The sequence below is a fragment of the Triturus cristatus genome, chromosome 8, assembly GCF_964204655.1.
Source record: "Triturus cristatus chromosome 8, aTriCri1.1, whole genome shotgun sequence".
Lineage (NCBI taxonomy): Eukaryota > Metazoa > Chordata > Amphibia > Caudata > Salamandridae > Triturus > Triturus cristatus.
The window spans coordinates 55,742,133-55,766,360 of NC_140591.1; the positions used below are offsets into that span (position 1 = coordinate 55,742,133).

Consider the following 24,228-nt stretch of genomic DNA (forward strand, 5'->3'; position numbering starts at 1 on the left):
ATTGTCTTTCTGTCCTCCTTCTAAATTTGCTTCCACCTCTCTTGCATTCAGCTTCGACTACAAATGTTTCCTATTTCATGCTTTTTTGTAAAGTAAACTCTTGTCTGCATCAGCTTCCACTTCTCCTTGAACACAGATTTCAGTATTCAGATGACATAGCTTACCTACTCAGGCCAAATACCTCTGTGTAATATGGTGCTAGTCCATTCAGAGTAAAAAACAAAAGCTACCTAACCTGGATCCGAAAAATGCTATTTACCTATTGCACCCGTTAACTGATGAATGATACAGGACATCTTAAAACATAGCTCTAGCATGAGGTTGAGCATCTATTTTCTTGGGAAGTTTAAAAGAGAGGATGAAGACCCAAACTACCAGCAGGCTGAAATAGCTCAGTTGGGAGAGCGTTAGACTGAAGATCTAAAGGTCCCTGGTTCAATCCCGGGTTTCGGCACAATTTCAACTTCTGCTTTTCATGTCACAAAAGCTGTTTGGAGTTAAATCAACGCTCTTCTTTATCAAAACCTTTTATCAATCTGATCAACAACACAATCAATTCAACATATTATTTACTTTCTGTCTTCCTTTCAAACTTGCTTCCACCTCTCTTGTATTCAACTATGCCTCATTTATTTGCAACTTCTTGCTTTATTTTAAAGTAAAGCTTTGCCTGCATCAGCCTCCAATTCCCCTTATACAAAACTGTCAGTAGTCAGATGACATAGCTTGTACACCCTGGCCATATAGGTCTGTGTTTCAGAGTATAAGTTAATTCAAAGTTTAGAAAAAAAAATTCTACCTACCTTGTCCCCTAAAAAGGATATTCACTCATCAGACCAAGTTACCTGCTGAATGATACTGGACACTTTAACACATAACTATGAACGAAAATAGAATGACCAGGTGCTGTATGTATCGTCTACAATTATTAATAATACATCAGGAGGCCACAGGGACTTGTTGGCTGAAATATCTCAGTTGGGAGATCGTTAGACTGAAGAGCTTAAGGTACCTGATTCAATCCTGACTTTCAGCACAGTGCGAGTGGATCCTACATTCTTGCAAAATATTTCTTGAAATCAGCTCTATTTTTTTTTTCTTTATTTCTCAAAATATTTTATCAACTGATCAACAACATGATAACTTCAACAAAAAGTTGTCTTTCTGTCCTCCTTCTAAACTTGCTTCCACCTCTCTTGCCATCAACTTTGATGACGAATTTATCCCATTTTATACTTTTTTCAAAGTAAACTCTTGTCTGCATCAGCTTTCACTTCTCCTTGAACAAAGTTGTCAGTATTGAGATGACATAGCTTACCTACTCAGGCGACATACGTCTGTGTAATACAGTGCTGGTCCACTCAGAGTTTTAAAAGAAAAACGACCTAACATTTATCCCAAAAACGCTACTCACCCATTTCACCAGTTAGCTGCTGGACAATGCAGGACACATTAAAACACAGCTCTAACCTCAGATTGAAAATCCAGGTTCTGCATCTCTGTTCTGGGATTGTTCAAAAAAAGAGGCTGAATACTATAGCTGCTGGCAGGCCGAAATAGCTCAGTTGGGAGAGTGTTAGACTGAAGATCTAAAGGTCCCTGGTTCGATCCCGGGTTTCGGCACATTTTGAACTTCTGCTTTGCATGCCACAAAGACTATTTTGAGTCAACTCATATTGACTTTGTTTATAATGATCAAAACCTTTTATCAAGATAATCGACAATACAATTAATTCAACATATTATTTACTTTCTGTCTTTCTTTCAAACTTGCTTCCACCTCTCTTGTATTCAACTTTGCCTCCTTTATTTCCCAATTCTTCCTTTAATTGAAAGTAAAGCTTTGCCTGCATCAGCCTCCAGTTCCCCTTATACAAAACTGTTAGTAGTCAGATGACCTAGCTTGCCGACCCTCGCCATATAGGTCTGTGTTTCTGAGTATAAGTCCATTCATAGTTTACAAACATCATCTAACTAACTTGGCTCCTAAAAAGGAAATTCACCCATCAGACCAATTTAGCTACTGAATAATACTGGACAATTTAACACATAACTGCACATGCAGATAGAGTGACCAGGTTCTGCATTTATCTTTAACAATTATAAAAAATACAACAGAAAGCCAAAATTGCCAGCTGGATGAAATAGCTCAGTTGGGAGAGCAGTAGACTGAAGATCTAAAGGTCCCTGGTTCAATCCCGGGTTTAGGCACATTTTGAACTTCTGCTTTGCATGCCACAAATGCTATTTGGAGTCAACTCATATTGACGTTGTTTATAATGATCAAAACCTTTTATCAAGCTGATCGATAAGACAACCATTTCAACATATTTTTTACATTCTGTCTTTCTGTCAAACTTGCTTCCACCTCTCTTGTATTCAACTTTACCTGCTTTATTTGCCAATTCTTCCTTTAATTGAAAGTAAAGCTTTGCCTGCATCAGCCTCGAGTTCCCCTTATACAAAACTGTTAGTAGTCAGATGACCTAGTTTGCCTACCCTCGCCATATAGGTCTGTGTGTCTGAGTATAAGTCCATTCATAGTTTACAAACATCTTCTAACTAACTTGGCTCCTAAAAAGGAAATTCACCCATCAGACCAATTTAGCTGCTGAATAATATTGGACAATTTAACACATAACTGCACATGCAGATAGAATGACCAGGGTCTGCATTTATCTTTAACAATTATCAAAAATACAACAGAAAGCCAAAATGGCCAGCTGGATGAAATAGCTCAGTTGGGAGAGTGTTAGATTGAAAATCTAAAAGTCCCTTGTTCAATGCTGGGTTTCGGAAAAGTCTGAGAGGTTTCTTGCTTCTCACAAAATATTTCTTGGTATCAGCTCAAGTTTTTCTTTCTTTATTTATCAAAATATTTGATCAACTGATCGACAACATGATCAATTCAACATAGAATTGTCTTTCTGTCCTCCTTCTAAATTTGCTTCCACCTCTCTTGCATTCAGCTTCGACTACAAATGTTTCCTATTTCATGCTTTTTTGTAAAGTAAACTCTTGTCTGCATCAGCTTCCACTTCTCCTTGAACACAGATTTCAGTATTCAGATGACGTAGCTTACCTACTCAGGCCAAATACCTCTGTGTAATATGGTGCTAGTCCATTCAGAGTAAAAAAAAAAGCTACCTAACCTGGATCCGAAAAATGCTATTTACCTATTGCACCCGTTAACTGATGAATGATACAGGACATCTTAAAACATAGCTCTAGCATGAGGATGAGCATCTATTTTCTTGGGAAGTTTAAAAGAAAGGATGAAGACCCAAACTACCAGCAGGCTGAAATAGCTCAGTTGGGAGAGCGTTAGAATGAAGATCTAAAGGTCCCTGGTTCAATCCCGGGGTTCGGCACAATTTCAACTTCTGCTTTTCATGTCACAAAAGCTGTTTGGAGTTAAATCAAAGCTCTTCTTTATCAAAACCTTTCATCAATCTGATCAACAACACAATCAATTCAACATATTATTTACTTTCTGTCTTCCTTTCAAACTTGCTTCCACCTCTCTTGTATTCAACTATGCCTCATTTATTTGCAACTTCTTGCTTTATTTTAAAGTAAAGCTTTGCCTGCATCAGCCTCCAATTCCCCTTATACAAAACTGTCAGTAGTCAGATGACATAGCTTGTACACCCTGGCCATATAGGTCTGTGGTTCAGAGTATAAGTCAATTCAGAGTTTAGAAAAAAAAATTCTACCTACATTGTGCCCTAAAAAGGATATTCACTCATCAGACCAAGTTACCTGCTGAATGATACTGGACACTTTAACACATAACTATAAACGAAAATAGAATGACCAGGTTCTGTATGTATCATCTACAATTATTAATAATACATCAGGAGGCCACAGGGACTTGTTGGCTGAAATATCTCAGTTGGGAGATCGTTAGACTGAAGAGCTTAAGGTACCTGATTCAATCCTGACTTTCAGCACAGTGCGAGGGGATCCTACATTCTTGCAAAATATTTCTTGAAATCAGCTCTAGTTTTTTTTTCTTTATTTCTCAAAATATTTTATCAACTGATCAACAACATGATAACTTCAACAAAAAGTTGTCTTTCTGTCCTCCTTCTAAACTTGCTTCCACCTCTCTTGCCATCAACTTTGATGACGAATTTATCCCATTTTATACTTTTTTCAAAGTAAACTCTTGTCTGCATCAGCTTTCACTTCTCCTTGAACAAAGTTGTCAGTATTGAGATGACATAGCTTACCTACTCAGGCGACATACGTCTGTGTAATACAGTGCTGGTCCACTTAGAGTTTTAAAAGAAAAACGACCTAACATTTATCCCAAAAACGCTACTCACCCATTTCACCAGTTAGCTGCTGAACAATGCAGGACACATTAAAACACAGCTCTAACCTCAGGTTGAAAATCCAGGTTCTGCATCTCTGTTCTGGGATTGTTCAAAAAAAGAGGCTGAATACTATAGCTGCTGGCAGGCTGAAATAGCTCAGTTGGGAGAGCGTTAGACTGAAGATCTAAAGGTCCCTGGTTCGATCCCGGGTTTCGGCACATTTTGAACTTCTGCTTTGCATGCCACAAAGACTATTTTGAGTCAACTCATATTGACTTTGTTTATAATGATCAAAACCTTTTATCAAGATAATCAACAATACAATTAATTCAACATATTATTTACTTTCTGTCTTTCTTTCAAACTTGCTTCCACCTCTCTTGTATTCAACTTTGCCTCCTTTATTTCCCAATTCTTCCTTTAATTGAAAGTAAAGCTTTGCCTGCATCAGCCTCCAGTTCCCCTTATACAAAACTGTTAGTAGTCAGATGACCTAGCTTGCCGACCCTCGCCATATAGGTCTGTGTTTCTGAGTATAAGTCCATTCCTAGTTTACAAACATCATCTAACTAACTTGGCTCCTAAAAAGGAAATTCACCCATCAGACCAATTTAGCTACTGAATAATACTGGACAATTTAACACATAACTGCACATGCAGATAGAGTGACCAGGTTCTGCATTTATCTTTAACAATTATAAAAAATACAACAGAAAGCCAAAATGGCCAGCTGGATGAAATAGCTCAGTTGGGAGAGTGTTAGATTGAAAATCTAAATGTCCCTTGTTCAATGCTGGGTTTCGGAAAAGTCTGAGAGGTTTCTTGCTTCTCACAAAATATTTCTTGGTATCAGCTCAAGTTTTTCTTTCTTTATTTATCAAAATATTTGATCAACTGATCGACAACATGATCAATTCAACATAGAATTGTCTTTCTGTCCTCCTTCTAAATTTGCTTCCACCTCTCTTGCATTCAGCTTCGACTACAAATGTTTCCTATTTCATGCTTTTTTGTAAAGTAAACTCTTGTCTGCATCAGCTTCCACTTCTCCTTGAACACAGATTTCAGTATTCAGATGACATAGCTTACCTACTCAGGCCAAATACCTCTGTGTAATATGGTGCTAGTCCATTCAGAGTAAAAAACAAAAGCTACCTAACCTGGATCCGAAAAATGCTATTTACCTATTGCACCCGTTAACTGATGAATGATACAGGACATCTTAAAACATAGCTCTAGCATGAGGTTGAGAATCTATTTTCTTGGGAAGTTTAAAAGAAAGGATGAAGACCCAAACTACCAGCAGGCCGAAATAGCTCAGTTGGGAGAGCGTTAGACTGAAGATCTAAAGGTCCCTGGTTCAATCCCGGGTTTCGGCACAATTTCAACTTCTGCTTTTCATGTCACAAAAGCTGTTTGGAGTTAAATCAACGCTCTTCTTTATCAAAACCTTTTATCAATCTGATCAACAACACAATCAATTCAACATATTATTTACTTTCTGTCTTCCTTTCAAACTTGCTTCCACCTCTCTTGTATTCAACTATGCCTCATTTATTTGCAACTTCTTGCTTTATTTTAAAGTAAAGCTTTGCCTGCATCAGCCTCCAATTCCCCTTATACAAAACTGTCAGTAGTCAGATGACATAGCTTGTACACCCTGGCCATATAGGTCTGTGTTTCAGAGTATAAGTCAATTCAAAGTTTAGAAAAAAAAATTCTACCTACCTTGTCCCCTAAAAAGGATATTCACTCATCAGACCAAGTTACCTGCTGAATGATACTGGACACTTTAACACATAACTATGAACGAAAATAGAATGACCAGGTGCTGTATGTATCGTCTACAATTATTAATAATACATCAGGAGGCCACAGGGACTTGTTGGCTGAAATATCTCAGTTGGGAGATCGTTAGACTGAAGAGCTTAAGGTACCTGATTCAATCCTGACTTTCAGCACAGTGCGAGGGGATCCTACATTCTTGCAAAATATTTCTTGAAATCAGCTCTATTTTTTTTTTCTTTATTTCTCAAAATATTTTATCAACTGATCAACAACATGATAACTTCAACAAAAAGTTGTCTTTCTGTCCTCCTTCTAAACTTGCTTCCACCTCTCTTGCCATCAACTTTGATGACGAATTTATCCCATTTTATACTTTTTTCAAAGTAAACTCTTGTCTGCATCAGCTTTCACTTCTCCTTGAACAAAGTTGTCAGTATTGAGATGACATAGCTTACCTACTCAGGCGACATACGTCTGTGTAAAACAGTGCTGGTCCACTCAGAGTTTTAAAAGAAAAACGACCTAACATTTATCCCAAAAACGCTACTCACCCATTTCACCAGTTAGCTGCTGAACAATGCAGGACACATTAAAACACAGCTCTAACCTCAGATTGAAAATCCAGGTTCTGCATCTCTGTTGTGGGATTGTTAAAAAAAAGAGGCTGAATACTATAGCTGCTGGCAGGCCGAAATAGCTCAGTTGGGAGAGTGTTAGACTGAAGATGTAAAGGTCCCTGGTTCGATCCCGGGTTTCGGCACATTTTGAACTTCTGCTTTGCATGCCACAAAGACTATTTTGAGTCAACTCATATTGACTTTGTTTATAATGATCAAAACCTTTTATCAAGATAATCGACAATACAATTAATTCAACATATTATTTACTTTCTGTCTTTCTTTCAAACTTGCTTCCACCTCTCTTGTATTCAACTTTGCCTCCTTTATTTCCCAATTCTTCCTTTAATTGAAAGTAAAGCTTTGCCTGCATCAGCCTCCAGTTCCCCTTATACAAAACTGTTAGTAGTCAGATGACCTAGCTTGCCGACCCTCGCCATATAGGTCTGTGTTTCTGAGTATAAGTCCATTCATAGTTTACAAACATCATCTAACTAACTTGGCTCCTAAAAAGGAAATTCACCCATCAGACCAATTTAGCTACTGAATAATACTGGACAATTTAACACATAACTGCACATGCAGATAGAGTGACCAGGTTCTGCATTTATCTTTAACAATTATAAAAAATACAACAGAAAGCCAAAATTGCCAGCTGGATGAAATAGCTCAGTTGGGAGAGCAGTAGACTGAAGATCTAAAGGTCCCTGGTTCAATCCCGGGTTTAGGCACATTTTGAACTTCTGCTTTGCATGCCACAAATGCTATTTGGAGTCAACTCATATTGACGTTGTTTATAATGATCAAAACCTTTTATCAAGCTGATCGATAAGACAACCATTTCAACATATTTTTTACATTCTGTCTTTCTGTCAAACTTGCTTCCACCTCTCTTGTATTCAACTTTACCTGCTTTATTTGCCAATTCTTCCTTTAATTGAAAGTAAAGCTTTGCCTGCATCAGCCTCGAGTTCCCCTTATACAAAACTGTTAGTAGTCAGATGACCTAGTTTGCCTACCCTCGCCATATAGGTCTGTGTGTCTGAGTATAAGTCCATTCATAGTTTACAAACATCTTCTAACTAACTTGGCTCCTAAAAAGGAAATTCACCCATCAGACCAATTTAGCTGCTGAATAATATTGGACAATTTAACACATAACTGCACATGCAGATAGAATGACCAGGGTCTGCATTTATCTTTAACAATTATCAAAAATACAACAGAAAGCCAAAATGGCCAGCTGGATGAAATAGCTCAGTTGGGAGAGTGTTAGATTGAAAATCTAAAAGTCCCTTGTTCAATGCTGGGTTTCGGAAAAGTCTGAGAGGTTTCTTGCTTCTCACAAAATATTTCTTGGTATCAGCTCAAGTTTTTCTTTCTTTATTTATCAAAATATTTGATCAACTGATCGACAACATGATCAATTCAACATAGAATTGTCTTTCTGTCCTCCTTCTAAATTTGCTTCCACCTCTCTTGCATTCAGCTTCGACTACAAATGTTTCCTATTTCATGCTTTTTTGTAAAGTAAACTCTTGTCTGCATCAGCTTCCACTTCTCCTTGAACACAGATTTCAGTATTCAGATGACATAGCTTACCTACTCAGGCCAAATACCTCTGTGTAATATGGTGCTAGTCCATTCAGAGTAAAAAAAAAAGCTACCTAACCTGGATCCGAAAAATGCTATTTACCTATTGCACCCGTTAACTGATGAATGATACAGGACATCTTAAAACATAGCTCTAGCATGAGGTTGAGCATCTATTTTCTTGGGAAGTTTAAAAGAAAGGATGAAGACCCAAACTACCAGCAGGCCGAAATAGCTCAGTTGGGAGAGCGTTAGACTGAAGATCTAAAGGTCCCTGGTTCAATCCCGGGTTTCGGCACAATTTCAACCTCTGCTTTTCATGTCTCGAAAGCTGTTTGGAGTTAAATCAACGCTCTTCTTTATCAAAACCTTTTATCAATCTGATCAACAACACAATCAATTCAACATATTATTTACTTTCTGTCTTATTTTCAAACTTGCTTCCACCTCTCTTGTATTCAACTATGCCTCATTTATTTGAAACTTCTTGCTTTATTTTAAAGTAAAGCTTTGCCTGCATGAGCCTCCAATTCCCCTTATACAAAACTGTCAGTAGTCAGATGACATAGCTTGTACACCCTGGCCATATAGGTCTGTGTTTCAGAGTATAAGTCAATTCAGAGTTTAGAAAAAAAAATTCTACCTACATTGTCCCCTAAAAAGGATATTCACTCATCAGACCAAGTTACCTGCTGAATGATACTGGACACTTTAACATATAACTATAAACGAAAATAGAATGACCAGGTTCTGTATGTATCGTCTACAATTATTAATAATACATCAGGAGGCCACAGGGACTTGTTGGCTGAAATATCTCAGTTGGGAGATCGTTAGACTGAAGAGCTTAAGGTACCTGATTCAATCCTGACTTTCAGCACAGTGCGAGGGGATCCTACATTCTTGCAAAATATTTCTTGAAATCAGCTCTAGTTTTTTTTTCTTTATTTCTCAAAATATTTTATCAACTGATCAACAACATGATAACTTCAACAAAAAGTTGTCTTTCTGTCCTCCTTCTAAACTTGCTTCCACCTCTCTTGCCATCAGCTTTGATGACGAATTTATCCCATTTTATACTTTTTTCAAAGTAAACTCTTCTCTGCATCAGCTTTCACTTCTCCTTGAACAAAGTTGTCAGTATTGAGATGACATAGCTTACCTACTCAGACGACATACGTCTGTGTAATACAGTGCTGGTCCACTTAGAGTTTTAAAAGAAAAACGACCTAACATTTATCCCAAAAACGCTACTCACCCATTTCACCAGTTAGCTGCTGAACAATGCAGGACACATTAAAACACAGCTCTAACCTCAGATTGAAAATCCAGGTTCTGCATCTCTGTTCTGGGATTGTTCAAAAAAAGAGGCTGAATACTATAACTGCTGGCAGGCCGAAATAGCTCAGTTGGGAGAGCGTTAGACTGAAGATCTAAAGGTCCCTGGTTCGATCCTGGGTTTCGGCACATTTTGAACTTCTGCTTTGCATGCCACAAAGACTATTTTGAGTCAACTCATATTGACTTTGTTTATAATGATCAAAACCTTTTATCAAGATAATCGACAATACAATTAATTCAACATATTATTTACTTTCTGTCTTTCTTTCAAACTTGCTTCCACCTCTCTTGTATTCAACTTTGCCTCCTTTATTTCCCAATTCTTCCTTTAATTGAAAGTAAAACTTTGCCTGCATCAGCCTCCAGTTCCCCTTATACAAAACTGTTAGTAGTCAGATGACCTAGCTTGCCGACCCTCGCCATATAGGTCTGTGTTTCTGAGTATAAGTCCATTCATAGTTTACAAACATCATCTAACTAACTTGGCTCCTAAAAAGGAAATTCACCCATCAGACCAATTTAGCTACTGAATAATACTGGACAATTTAACACATAACTGCACATGCAGATAGAGTGACCAGGTTCTGCATTTATCTTTAACAATTATAAAAAATACAACAGAAAGCCAAAATTGCCAGCTGGATGAAATAGCTCAGTTGGGAGAGCAGTAGACTGAAGATCTAAAGGTCCCTGGTTCAATCCCGGGTTAAGGCACATTTTGAACTTCCGCTTTGCATGCCACAAATGCTATTTGGAGTCAACTCATATTGACGTTGTTTATAATGATCAAAACCTTTTATCAAGCTGATCGATAAGACAACCATTTCAACATATTTTTTACATTCTGTCTTTCTGTCAAACTTGCTTCCACCTCTCTTGTATTCAACTTTACCTGCTTTATTTGCCAATTCTTCCTTTAATTGAAAGTAAAGCTTTGCCTGCATCAGCCTCGAGTTCCCCTTATACAAAACTGTTAGTAGTCAGATGACCTAGTTTGCCTACCCTCGCCATATAGGTCTGTGTGTCTGAGTATAAGTCCATTCATAGTTTACAAACATCTTCTAACTAACTTGGCTCCTAAAAAGGAAATTCACCCATCAGACCAATTTAGCTGCTGAATAATATTGGACAATTTAACACATAACTGCACATGCAGATAGAATGACCAGGGTCTGCATTTATCTTTAACAATTATCAAAAATACAACAGAAAGCCAAAATGGCCAGCTGGATGAAATAGCTCAGTTGGGAGAGTGTTAGATTGAAAATCTAAAAGTCCCTTTTTCAATGCTGGGTTTCGGAAAAGTCTGAGAGGTTTCTTGCTTCTCACAAAATATTTCTTGGTATCAGCTCAAGTTTTTCTTTCTTTATTTATCAAAATATTTGATCAACTGATCGACAACATGATCAATTCAACATAGAATTGTCTTTCTGTCCTCCTTCTAAATTTGCTTCCACCTCTCTTGCATTCAGCTTCGACTACAAATGTTTCCTATTTCATGCTTTTTTGTAAAGTAAACTCTTGTCTGCATCAGCTTCCACTTCTCCTTGAACACAGATTTCAGTATTCAGATGACATAGCTTACCTACTCAGGCCAAATACCTCTGTGTAATATGGTGCTAGTCCATTCAGAGTAAAACAAAAAGCTACCTAACCTGGATCCGAAAAATGCTATTTACCTATTGCACCCGTTAACTGATGAATGATACAGGACATCTTAAAACATAGCTCTAGCATGAGGTTGAGCAACTATTTTCTTGGGAAGTTTAAAAGAAAGGATGAAGACCCAAACTACCAGCAGGCCGAAATAGCTCAGTTGGGAGAGCGTTAGACTGAAGATCTAAAGGTCCCTGGTTCAATCCCGGGTTTCGGCACAATTTCAACCTCTGATTTTCATGTCTCAAAAGCTGTTTGGAGTTAAATCAACGCTCTTCTTTATCAAAACCTTTTATCAATCTGATCAACAACACAATCAATTCAACATATTATTTACTTTCTGTCTTCTTTTCAAACTTGCTTCCACCTCTCTTGTATTCAACTATGCCTCATTTATTTGAAACTTCTTGCTTTATTTTAAAGTAAAGCTTTGCCTGCATCAGCCTCCAATTCCCCTTATACAAAACTGTCAGTAGTCAGATGACATAGCTTGTACACCCTGGCCATATAGGTCTGTGTTTCATAGTATAAGTCAATTCAGAGTTTAGAAAAAAAAATTCTACCTACATTGTCCCCTAAAAAGGATATTCACTCATCAGACCAAGTTACCTGCTGAATGATACTGGACACTTTAACACATAACTATAAACGAAAATAGAATGACCAGGTTCTGTATGTATCGTCTACAATTATTAATAATACATCAGGAGGCCACAGGGACTTGTTGGCTGAAATATCTCAGTTGGGAGATCGTTAGACTGAAGAGCTTAAGGTACCTGATTCAATCCTGACTTTCAGCACAGTGCGAGGGGATCCTACATTCTTGCAAAATATTTCTTGAAATCAGCTCTAGTTTTTTTTTCTTTATTTCTCAAAATATTTTATCAACTGATCAACAACATGATAACTTCAACAAAAAGTTGTCTTTCTGTCCTCCTTCTAAACTTGCTTCCACCTCTCTTGCCATCAGCTTTGATGACGAATTTATCCCATTTTATACTTTTTTCAAAGTAAACTCTTGTCTGCATCAGCTTTCACTTCTCCTTGAACAAAGTTGTCAGTATTGAGATGACATAGCTTACCTACTCAGGCGACATACGTCTGTGTAATACAGTGCTGGTCCACTTAGAGTTTTAAAAGAAAAACGACCTAACATTTATCCCAAAAACGCTACTCACCCATTTCACCAGTTAGCTGCTGAACAATGCAGGACACATTAAAACACAGCTCTAACCTCAGGTTGAAAATCCAGGTTCTGCATCTCTGTTCTGGGATTGTTCAAAAAAAGAGGCTGAATACTATAGCTGCTGGCAGGCCGAAATAGCTCAGTTGGGAGAGCGTTAGACTGAAGATCTAAAGGTCCCTGGTTCGATCCCGGGTTTCGGCACATTTTGAACTTCTGCTTTGCATGCCACAAAGACTATTTTGAGTCAACTCATATTGACTTTGTTTATAATGATCAAAACCTTTTATCAAGATAATCAACAATACAATTAATTCAACATATTATTTACTTTCTGTCTTTCTTTCAAACTTGCTTCCACCTCTCTTGTATTCAACTTTGCCTCCTTTATTTCCCAATTCTTCCGTTAATTGAAAGTAAAGCTTTGCCTGCATCAGCCTCCAGTTCCCCTTATACAAAACTGTTAGTAGTCAGATGACCTAGCTTGCCGACCCTCGCCATATAGGTCTGTGTTTCTGAGTATAAGTCCATTCCTAGTTTACAAACATCATCTAACTAACTTGGCTCCTAAAAAGGAAATTCACCCATCAGACCAATTTAGCTACTGAATAATACTGGACAATTTAACACATAACTGCACATGCAGATAGAGTGACCAGGTTCTGCATTTATCTTTAACAATTATAAAAAATACAACAGAAAGCCAAAATTGCCAGCTGGATGAAATAGCTCAGTTGGGAGAGCAGTAGACTGAAGATCTAAAGGTCCCTGGTTCAATCCCGGGTTTAGGCACATTTTGAACTTCTGCTTTGCATGCCACAAATGCTATTTGGAGTCAACTCATATTGACGTTGTTTATAATGATCAAAACCTTTTATCAAGCTGATCGATAAGACAACCATTTCAACATATTTTTTACATTCTGTCTTTCTGTCAAACTTGCTTCCACCTCTCTTGTATTCAACTTTACCTGCTTTATTTGCCAATTCTTCCTTTAATTGAAAGTAAAGCTTTGCCTGCATCAGCCTCAAGTTCCCCTTATACAAAACTGTTAGTAGTCAGATGACCTAGTTTGCCTACCCTCGCCATATAGGTCTGTGTGTCTGAGTATAAATCCATTCATAGTTTACAAACATCTTCTAACTAACTTGGCTCCTAAAAAGGAAATTCACCCATCAGACCAATTTAGCTGCTGAATAATATTGGACAATTTAACACATAACTGCACATGCAGATAGAATGACCAGGGTCTGCATTTATCTTTAACAATTATCAAAAATACAACAGAAAGCCAAAATGGCCAGCTGGATGAAATAGCTCAGTTGGGAGAGTGTTAGATTGAAAATCTAAAAGTCCCTTGTTCAATGCTGGGTTTCGGAAAAGTCTGAGAGGTTTCTTGGTTCTCGCAAAATATTTCTTGGTATCAGCTCAAGTTTTTCTTTCTTTATTTATCAAAATATTTGATCAACTGATCGACAACATGATCAATTCAACATAGAATTGTCTTTCTGTCCTCCTTCTAAATTTGCTTCCACCTCTCTTGCATTCAGCTTCGACTACAAATGTTTCCTATTTCATGCTTTTTTGTAAAGTAAACTCTTGTCTGCATCAGCTTCCACTTCTCCTTGAACACAGATTTCAGTATTCAGATGACATAGCTTACCTACTCAGGCCAAATACCTCTGTGTAATATGGTGCTAGTCCATTCAGAGTAAAAAAAAAAGCTACCTAACCTGGATCCGAAAAATGCTATTTACCTATTGCACCCGTTAACTGATGAATGATACAGGACATCTTAAAACATAGCTCTAGCATGAGGTTGAGCATCTATTTTCTTGGGAAGTTTAAAAGAAAGGATGAAGACCCAAACTACCAGCAGGCCGAAATAGCTCAGTTGGGAGAGCGTTAGACTGAAGATCTAAAGGTCCCTGGTTCAATCCCGGGTTTCGGCACAATTTCAACCTCTGCTTTTCATGTCTCGAAAGCTGTTTGGAGTTAAATCAACGCTCTTCTTTATCAAAACCTTTTATCAATCTGATCAACAACACAATCAATTCAACATATTATTTACTTTCTGTCTTCTTTTCAAACTTGCTTCCACCTCTCTTGTATTCAACTATGCCTCATTTATTTGAAACTTCTTGCTTTATTTTAAAGTAAAGCTTTGCCTGCATCAGCCTCCAATTCCCCTTATACAAAACTGTCAGTAGTCAGATGACATAGCTTGTACACCCTGGCCATATAGGTCTGTGTTTCAGAGTATAAGTCAATTCAGAGTTTAGAAAAAAAAATTCTACCTACATTGTCCCCTAAAAAGGATATTCACTCATCAGACCAAGTTACCTGCTGAATGATACTGGACACTTTAACATATAACTATAAACGAAAATAGAATGACCAGGTTCTGTATGTATCGTCTACAATTATTAATAATACATCAGGAGGCCACAGGGACTTGTTGGCTGAAATATCTCAGTTGGGAGATCGTTAGACTGAAGAGCTTAAGGTACCTGATTCAATCCTGACTTTCAGCACAGTGCGAGGGGATCCTACATTCTTGCAAAATATTTCTTGAAATCAGCTCTAGTTTTTTTTTCTTTATTTCTCAAAATATTTTATCAACTGATCAACAACATGATAACTTCAACAAAAAGTTGTCTTTCTGTCCTCCTTCTAAACTTGCTTCCACCTCTCTTGCCATCAGCTTTGATGACGAATTTATCCCATTTTATACTTTTTTTCAAAGTAAACTCTTCTCTGCATCAGCTTTCACTTCTCCTTGAACAAAGTTGTCAGTATTGAGATGACATAGCTTACCTACTCAGGCGACATACGTCTGTGTAATACAGTGCTGGTCCACTTAGAGTTTTAAAAGAAAAACGACCTAACATTTATCCCAAAAACGCTACTCACCCATTTCACCAGTTAGCTGCTGAACAATGCAGGACACATTAAAACACAGCTCTAACCTCAGATTGAAAATTCAGGTTCTGCATCTCTGTTCTGGGATTGTTCAAAAAAAGATGCTGAATACTATAACTGCTGGCAGGCCGAAATAGCTCAGTTGGGAGAGCGTTAGACTGAAGATCTAAAGGTCCCTGGTTCGATCCCGGGTTTCGGCACATTTTGAACTTCTGCTTTGCATGCCACAAAGACTATTTTGAGTCAACTCATATTGACTTTGTTTATAATGATCAAAACCTTTTATCAAGATAATCGACAATACAATTAATTCAACATATTATTTACTTTCTGTCTTTCTTTCAAACTTGCTTCCACCTCTCTTGTATTCAACTTTGCCTCCTTTATTTCCCAATTCTTCCTTTAATTGAAAGTAAAGCTTTGCCTGCATCAGCCTCCAGTTCCCCTTATACAAAACTGTTAGTAGTCAGATGACCTAGCTTGCCGACCCTCGCCATATAGGTCTGTGTTTCTGAGTATAAGTCCATTCATAGTTTACAAACATCATCTAACTAACTTGGCTCCTAAAAAGGAAATTCACCCATCAGACCAATTTAGCTACTGAATAATACTGGACAATTTAACACATAACTGCACATGCAGATAGAGTGACCAGGTTCTGCATTTATCTTTAACAATTATAAAAAATACAACAGAAAGCCAAAATTGCCTGCTGGATGAAATAGCTCAGTTGGGAGAGCAGTAGACTGAAGATCTAAAGGTCCCTGGTTCAATCCCGGGTTTAGGCACATTTTGAACTTCTGCTTTGCATGCCACAAATGCTATTTGGAGTCAACTCATATTGACGTTGTTTATAATGATCAAAACCTTTTATCAAGCTGATTGATAAGACAACCATTTCAACATATTTTTTACATTCTGTCTTTCTGTCAAACTAGCTTCCACCTCTCTTGTATTCAACTTTACCTGCTTTATTTGCCAATTCTTCCTTTAATTGAAAGTAAAGCTTTGCCTGCATCAGCCTCGAGTTCCCCTTATACAAAACTGTTAGTAGTCAGATGACCTAGTTTGCCTACCCTCGCCATATAGGTCTGTGTGTCTGAGTATAAGTCCATTCATAGTTTACAAACATCTTCTAACTAACTTGGCTCCTAAAAAGGAAATTCACCCATCAGACCAATTTAGCTGCTGAATAATATTGGACAATTTAACACATAACTGCACATGCAGATAGAATGACCAGGGTCTGCATTTATCTTTAACAATTATCAAAAATACAACAGAAAGCCAAAATGGCCAGCTGGATGAAATAGCTCAGTTGGGAGAGTGTTAGATTGAAAATCTAAAAGTCCCTTTTTCAATGCTGGGTTTCGGAAAAGTCTGAGAGGTTTCTTGCTTCTCACAAAATATTTCTTGGTATCAGCTCAAGTTTTTCTTTCTTTATTTATCAAAATATTTGATCAACTGATCGACAACATGATCAATTCAACATAGAATTGTCTTTCTGTCCTCCTTCTAAATTTGCTTCCACCTCTCTTGCATTCAGCTTCGACTACAAATGTTTCCTATTTCATGCTTTTTTGTAAAGTAAACTCTTGTCTGCATCAGCTTCCACTTCTCCTTGAACACAGATTTCAGTATTCAGATGACATAGCTTACCTACTCAGGCCAAATACCTCTGTGTAATATGGTGCTAGTCCATTCAGAGTAAAAAAAAAAGCTATCTAACCTGGATCCGAAAAATGCTATTTACCTATTGCACCCGTTAACTGATGAATGATACAGGACATCTTAAAACATAGCTCTAGCATGAGGTTGAGCATCTATTTTCTTGGGAAGTTTAAAAGAAAGGATGAAGACCCAAACTACCAGCAGGCCGAAATAGCTCAGTTGGGAGAGCGTTAGACTGAAGATCTAAAGGTCCCTGGTTCGATCCCGGGTTTCGGCACATTTTGAACTTCTGCTTTGCATGCCACAAAGACTATTTTGAGTCAACTCATATTGACTTTGTTTATAATGATCAAAACCTTTTATCAAGATAATCAACAATACAATTAATTCAACATATTATTTACTTTCTGTCTTTCTTTCAAACTTGCTTCCACCTCTCTTGTATTCAACTTTGCCTCCTTTATTTCCCAATTCTTCCTTTAATTGAAAGTAAAGCTTTGCCTGCATCAGCCTCCAGTTCCCCTTATACAAAACTGTTAGTAGTCAGATGACCTAGCTTGCCGACCCTCGCCATATAGGTCTGTGTTTCTGAGTATAAGTCCATTCCTAGTTTACAAACATCATCTAACTAACTTGGCTCCTAAAAAGGAAATTCACCCATCAGACCAATTTAGCTACTGAATAATACTGGACAATTTAACACATAACTGCACATGCAGATAGAGTGACCAGGTTCTGCATTTATCGTAAACAATTATAAAAAATACAACAGAAAGCCAAAATTGCCAGCTGGATGAAATAGCTCAGTTGGGAGAGCAGTAGACTGAAGATCTAAAGGTCCCTGGTTCAATCCCGGGTTTAGGCACATTTTGAACTTCTGCTTTGCATGCCACAAATGCTATTTGGAGTCAACTCATATTGACGTTGTTTATAATGATCAAAACCTTTTATCAAGCTGATCGATAAGACAACCATTTCAACATATTTTTTACATTCTGTCTTTCTGTCAAACTTGCTTCCACCTCTCTTGTATTCAACTTTACCTGCTTTATTTGCCAATTCTTCCTTTAATTGAAAGTAAAGCTTTGCCTGCATCAGCCTCGAGTTCCCCTTATACAAAACTGTTAGTAGTCAGATGACCTAGTTTGCCTACCCTCGCCATATAGGTCTGTGTGTCTGAGTATAAATCCATTCATAGTTTACAAACATCTTCTAACTAACTTGGCTCCTAAAAAGGAAATTCACCCATCAGACCAATTTAGCTGCTGAATAATATTGGACAATTTAACACATAACTGCACATGCAGATAGAATGACCAGGGTCTGCATTTATCTTTAACAATTATCAAAAATACAACAGAAAGCCAAAATGGCCAGCTGGATGAAATAGCTCAGTTGGGAGAGTGTTAGATTGAAAATCTAAAAGTCCCTTGTTCAATGCTGGGTTTCGGAAAAGTCTGAGAGGTTTCTTGCTTCTCGCAAAGTATTTCTTGGTATCAGCTCAAGTTTTTCTTTCTTTATTTATCAAAATATTTGATCAACTGATCGACAACATGATCAATTCAACATAGAATTGTCTTTCTGTCCTCCTTCTAAATTTGCTTCCACCTCTCTTGCATTCAGCTTCGACTACAAATGTTTCCTATTTCATGCTTTTTTGTAAAGTAAACTCTTGTCTGCATCAGCTTCCACTTCTCCTTGAACACAGATTTCAGTATTCAGATGACATAGCTTACCTACTCAGGCCAAATACCTCTGTGTAATATGGTGCTAGTCCATTCAGAGTAAAAAAAAAAGCTACCTAACCTGGATCCGAAAAATGCTATTTACCTATTGCACCCGTTAACTGATGAATGATACAGGACATCTTAAAACATAGCTCTAGCATGAGGTTGAGCATCTATTTTCTTGGGAAGTTTAAAAGAAAGGATGAAGACCCAAACTACCAGCAGGCCGAAATAGCTCAGTTGGGAGAGCGTTAGACTGAAGATCGAAAGGTCCCTGGTTCAATCCCGGGTTTCGGCACAATTTCAACCTCTGCTTTTCATGTCTCGAAAGCTGTTTGGAGTTAAATCAACGCTCTTCTTTATCAAAACCTTTTATCAATCTGATCAACAACACAATCAATTCAACATATTATTTACTTTCTGTCTTCTTTTCAAACTTGCTTCCACCTCTCTTGTATTCAACTATGCCTCATTTATTTGAAACTTCTTGCTTTATTTTAAAGTAAAGCTTTGCCTGCATCAGCCTCCAATTCCCCTTATACAAAACTGTCAGTAGTCAGATGACATAGCTTGTACACCCTGGCCATATAGGTCTGTGTTTCAGAGTATAAGTCAATTCAGAGTTTAGAAAAAAAAAATTCTACCTACATTGTCCCCTAAAAAGGATATTCACTCATCAGACCAAGTTACCTGCTGAATGATACTGGACACTTTAACATATAACTATAAACGAAAATAGAATGACCAGGTTCTGTATGTATCGTCTACAATTATTAATAATACATCAGGAGGCCACAGGGACTTGTTGACTGAAATATCTCAGTTGGGAGATCGTTAGACTGAAGAGCTTAAGGTACCTGATTCAATCCTGACTTTCAGCACAGTGCGAGGGGATCCTACATTCTTGCAAAATATTTCTTGAAATCAGCTCTAGTTTTTTTTTCTTTATTTCTCAAAATATTTTATCAACTGATCAACAACATGATAACTTCAACAAAAAGTTGTCTTTCTGTCCTCCTTCTAAACTTGCTTCCACCTCTCTTGCCATCAGCTTTGATGACGAATTTATCCCATTTTATACTTTTTTCAAAGTAAACTCTTCTCTGCATCAGCTTTCACTTCTCCTTGAACAAAGTTGTCAGTATTGAGATGACATAGCTTACCTACTCAGACGACGTACGTCTGTGTAATACAGTGCTGGTCCACTTAGAGTTTTAAAAGAAAAACGACCTAACATTTATCCCAAAAACGCTACTCACCCATTTCACCAGTTAGCTGCTGAACAATGCAGGACACATTAAAACACAGCTCTAACCTCAGATTGAAAATCCAGGTTCTGCATCTCTGTTCTGGGATTGTTCAAAAAAAGAGGCTGAATACTATAACTGCTGGCAGGCCGAAATAGCTCAGTTGGGAGAGCGTTAGACTGAAGATCTAAAGATCCCTGGATCGATCCTGGGTTTCGGCACATTTTGAACTTCTGCTTTGCATGCCACAAAGACTATTTTGAGTCAACTCATATTGACTTTGTTTATAATGATCAAAACCTTTTATCAAGATAATCGACAATACAATTAATTCAACATATTATTTACTTTCTGTCTTTCTTTCAAACTTGCTTCCACCTCTCTTGTATTCAACTTTGCCTCCTTTATTTCCCAATTCTTCCTTTAATTGAAAGTAAAACTTTGCCTGCATCAGCCTCCAGTTCCCCTTATACAAAACTGTTAGTAGTCAGATGACCTAGCTTGCCGACCCTCGCCATATAGGTCTGTGTTTCTGAGTATAAGTCCATTCATAGTTTACAAACATCATCTAACTAACTTGGCTCCTAAAAAGGAAATTCACCCATCAGACCAATTTAGCTACTGAATAATACTGGACAATTTAACACATAACTGCACATGCAGCTAGAGTGACCAGGTTCTGCATTTATCTTTAACAATTATAAAAAATACAACAGAAAGCCAAAATTGCCAGCTGGATGAAATAGCTCAGTTGGGAGAGCAGTAGACTGAAGATCTAAAGGTCCCTGGTTCAATCCCGGGTTTAGGCACATTTTGAACTTCCGCTTTGCATGCCACAAATGCTATTTGGAGTCAACTCATATTGACGTTGTTTATAATGATCAAAACCTTTTATCAAGCTGATCGATAAGACAACCATTTCAACATATTTTTTACATTCTGTCTTTCTGTCAAACTTGCTTCCACCTCTCTTGTATTCAACTTTACCTGCTTTATTTGCCAATTCTTCCTTTAATTGAAAGTAAAGCTTTGCCTGCATCAGCCTCGAGTTCCCCTTATACAAAACTGTTAGTAGTCAGATGACCTAGTTTGCCTACCCTCGCCATATAGGTCTGTGTGTCTGAGTATAAGTCCATTCATAGTTTACAAACATCTTCTAACTAACTTGGCTCCTAAAAAGGAAATTCACCCATCAGACCAATTTAGCTGCTGAATAATATTGGACAATTTAACACATAACTGCACATGCAGATAGAATGACCAGGGTCTGCATTTATCTTTAACAATTATCAAAAATACAACAGAAAGCCAAAATGGCCAGCTGGATGAAATAGCTCAGTTGGGAGAGTGTTAGATTGAAAATCTAAAAGTCCCTTTTTCAATGCTGGGTTTCGGAAAAGTCTGAGAGGTTTCTTGCTTCTCACAAAATATTTCTTGGTATCAGCTCAAGTTTTTCTTTCTTTATTTATCAAAATATTTGATCAACTGATCGACAACATGATCAATTCAACATAGAATTGTCTTTCTGTCCTCCTTCTAAATTTGCTTCCACCTCTCTTGCATTCAGCTTCGACTACAAATGTTTCCTATTTCATGCTTTTTTGTAAAGTAAACTCTTGTCTGCATCAGCTTCCACTTCTCCTTGAACACAGATTTCAGTATTCAGATGACATAGCTTACCTACTCAGGCCAAATACCTCTGTGTAATATGGTGCTAGTCCATTCAGAGTAAAAAAAAAAGCTACCTAACCTGGATCCGAAAAATGCTATTTACCTATTGCACCCGTTAACTGATGAATGATACAGGACATCTTAAAACATAGCTCTAGCATGAGGTTGAGCAACTATTTTCTTGGGAAGTTTAAAAGAAAGGATGAAGACCCAAACTACCAGCAGGCCGAAATAGCTCAGTTGGGAGAGCGTTAGACTGAAGATCTAAAGGTCCCTGGTTCAATCCCGGGTTTCGGCACAATTTCAACCTCTGATTTTCATGTCTCAAAAGCTGTTTGGAGTTAAATCAACGCTCTTCTTTATCAAAACCTTTTATCAATCTGATCAACAACACAATCAATTCAACATATTATTTACTTTCTGTCTTCTTTTCAAACTTGCTTCCACCTCTCTTGTATTCAACTATGCCTCATTTATTTGAAACTTCTTGCTTTATTTTAAAGTAAAGCTTTGCCTGCATCAGCCTCCAATTCCCCTTATACAAAACTGTCAGTAGTCAGATGACATAGCTTGTACACCCTGGCCATATAGGTCTGTGTTTCAGAGTATAAGTCAATTCAGAGTTTAGAAAAAAAAATTCTACCTACATTGTCCCCTAAAAAGGATATTCACTCATCAGACCAAGTTACCTGCTGAATGATACTGGACACTTTAACACATAACTATAAACGAAAATAGAATGACCAGGCTCTGTATGTATCGTCTACAATTATTAAGAATACATCAGGAGGCCACAGGGACTTGTTGGCTGAAATATCTCAGTTGGGAGATCGTTAGCCTGAAGAGCTTAAGGTACCTGATTCAATCCTGACTTTCAGCACAGTGCGAGGGGATCCTACATTCTTGCAAAATATTTCTTGAAATCAGCTCTAGTTTTTTTTTCTTTATTTCTCAAAATATTTTATCAACTGATCAACAACATGATAACTTCAACAAAAAGTTGTCTTTCTGTCCTCCTTCTAAACTTGCTTCCACCTCTCTTGCCATCAGCTTTGATGACGAATTTATCCCATTTTATACTTTTTTCAAAGTAAACTCTTGTCTGCATCAGCTTTCACTTCTCCTTGAACAAAGTTGTCAGTATTGAGATGACATAGCTTACCTACTCAGGCGACATACGTCTGTGTAATACAGTGCTGGTCCACTTAGAGTTTTAAAAGAAAAACGACCTAACATTTATCCCAAAAACGCTACTCACCCATTTCACCAGTTAGCTGCTGAACAATGCAGGACACATTAAAACACAGCTCTAACCTCAGGTTGAAAATCCAGGTTCTGCATCTCTGTTCTGGGATTGTTCAAAAAAAGAGGCTGAATACTATAGCTGCTGGCAGGCTGAAATAGCTCAGTTGGGAGAGCGTTAGACTGAAGATCTAAAGGTCCCTGGTTCGATCCCGGGTTTCGGCACATTTTGAACTTCTGCTTTGCATGCCACAAAGACTATTTTGAGTCAACTCATATTGACTTTGTTTATAATGATCAAAACCTTTTATCAAGATAATCAACAATACAATTAATTCAACATATTATTTACTTTCTGTCTTTCTTTCAAACTTGCTTCCACCTCTCTTGTATTCAACTTTGCCTCCTTTATTTCCCAATTCTTCCTTTAATTGAAAGTAAAGCTTTGCCTGCATCAGCCTCCAGTTCCCCTTATACAAAACTGTTAGTAGTCAGATGACCTAGCTTGCCGACCCTCGCCATATAGGTCTGTGTTTCTGAGTATAAGTCCATTCCTAGTTTACAAACATCATCTAACTAACTTGGCTCCTAAAAAGGAAATTCACCCATCAGACCAATTTAGCTACTGAATAATACTGGACAATTTAACACATAACTGCACATGCAGATAGAGTGACCAGGTTCTGCATTTATCTTTAACAATTATAAAAAATACAACAGAAAGCCAAAATTGCCAGCTGGATGAAATAGCTCAGTTGGGAGAGCAGTAGACTGAAGATCTAAAGGTCCCTGGTTCAATCCCGGGTTTAGGCACAATTTGAACTTCTGCTTTGCATGCCACAAATGCTATTTGGAGTCAACTCATATTGACGTTGTTTATAATGATCAAAACCTTTTATCAAGCTGATCGATAAGACAACCATTTCAACATATTTTTTACATTCTGTCTTTCTGTCAAACTTGCTTCCACCTCTCTTGTATTCAACTTTACCTGCTTTATTTGCCAATTCTTCCTTTAATTGAAAGTAAAGCTTTGCCTGCATCAGCCTCAAGTTCCCCTTATACAAAACTGTTAGTAGTCAGATGACCTAGTTTGCCTACCCTCGCCATATAGGTCTGTGTGTCTGAGTATAAATCCATTCATAGTTTACAAACATCTTCTAACTAACTTGGCTCCTAAAAAGGAAATTCACCCATCAGACCAATTTAGCTGCTGAATAATATTGGACAATTTAACACATAACTGCA

The 24,228-nt window shown here is 37.5% G+C and overlaps 11 non-coding genes across 11 annotated transcripts; all 11 read left to right on the forward strand.

The window, feature by feature from the left end:
• The first annotated feature begins 1,550 nt into the window (after window positions 1-1,550).
• On the forward strand, window positions 1,551-1,623 carry TRNAF-GAA (transfer RNA phenylalanine (anticodon GAA)). Its single transcript has one exon. It is a non-coding gene; the product is annotated as a tRNA-Phe (tRNA).
• Window positions 1,624-4,467: 2,844 nt separating this feature from the next.
• Window positions 4,468-4,540, forward strand: TRNAF-GAA (transfer RNA phenylalanine (anticodon GAA)). The gene has a single exon. It is a non-coding gene; the product is annotated as a tRNA-Phe (tRNA).
• Window positions 4,541-5,628: 1,088 nt separating this feature from the next.
• Window positions 5,629-5,701, forward strand: TRNAF-GAA (transfer RNA phenylalanine (anticodon GAA)). Its single transcript has one exon. It is a non-coding gene; the product is annotated as a tRNA-Phe (tRNA).
• Window positions 5,702-8,545: 2,844 nt separating this feature from the next.
• Window positions 8,546-8,618, forward strand: TRNAF-GAA (transfer RNA phenylalanine (anticodon GAA)). The gene has a single exon. It is a non-coding gene; the product is annotated as a tRNA-Phe (tRNA).
• A 2,844-nt stretch (window positions 8,619-11,462) lies between these two features.
• On the forward strand, window positions 11,463-11,535 carry TRNAF-GAA (transfer RNA phenylalanine (anticodon GAA)). Its single transcript has one exon. It is a non-coding gene; the product is annotated as a tRNA-Phe (tRNA).
• Window positions 11,536-12,631: 1,096 nt separating this feature from the next.
• On the forward strand, window positions 12,632-12,704 carry TRNAF-GAA (transfer RNA phenylalanine (anticodon GAA)). Its single transcript has one exon. It is a non-coding gene; the product is annotated as a tRNA-Phe (tRNA).
• A 1,675-nt stretch (window positions 12,705-14,379) lies between these two features.
• Window positions 14,380-14,452, forward strand: TRNAF-GAA (transfer RNA phenylalanine (anticodon GAA)). The gene has a single exon. It is a non-coding gene; the product is annotated as a tRNA-Phe (tRNA).
• A 1,097-nt stretch (window positions 14,453-15,549) lies between these two features.
• Window positions 15,550-15,622, forward strand: TRNAF-GAA (transfer RNA phenylalanine (anticodon GAA)). The gene has a single exon. It is a non-coding gene; the product is annotated as a tRNA-Phe (tRNA).
• A 1,675-nt stretch (window positions 15,623-17,297) lies between these two features.
• Window positions 17,298-17,370, forward strand: TRNAF-GAA (transfer RNA phenylalanine (anticodon GAA)). Its single transcript has one exon. It is a non-coding gene; the product is annotated as a tRNA-Phe (tRNA).
• Window positions 17,371-21,963: 4,593 nt separating this feature from the next.
• TRNAF-GAA (transfer RNA phenylalanine (anticodon GAA)) lies at window positions 21,964-22,036 on the forward strand. The gene has a single exon. It is a non-coding gene; the product is annotated as a tRNA-Phe (tRNA).
• A 1,096-nt stretch (window positions 22,037-23,132) lies between these two features.
• Window positions 23,133-23,205, forward strand: TRNAF-GAA (transfer RNA phenylalanine (anticodon GAA)). Its single transcript has one exon. It is a non-coding gene; the product is annotated as a tRNA-Phe (tRNA).
• The last annotated feature ends 1,023 nt before the right edge of the window (window positions 23,206-24,228 follow it).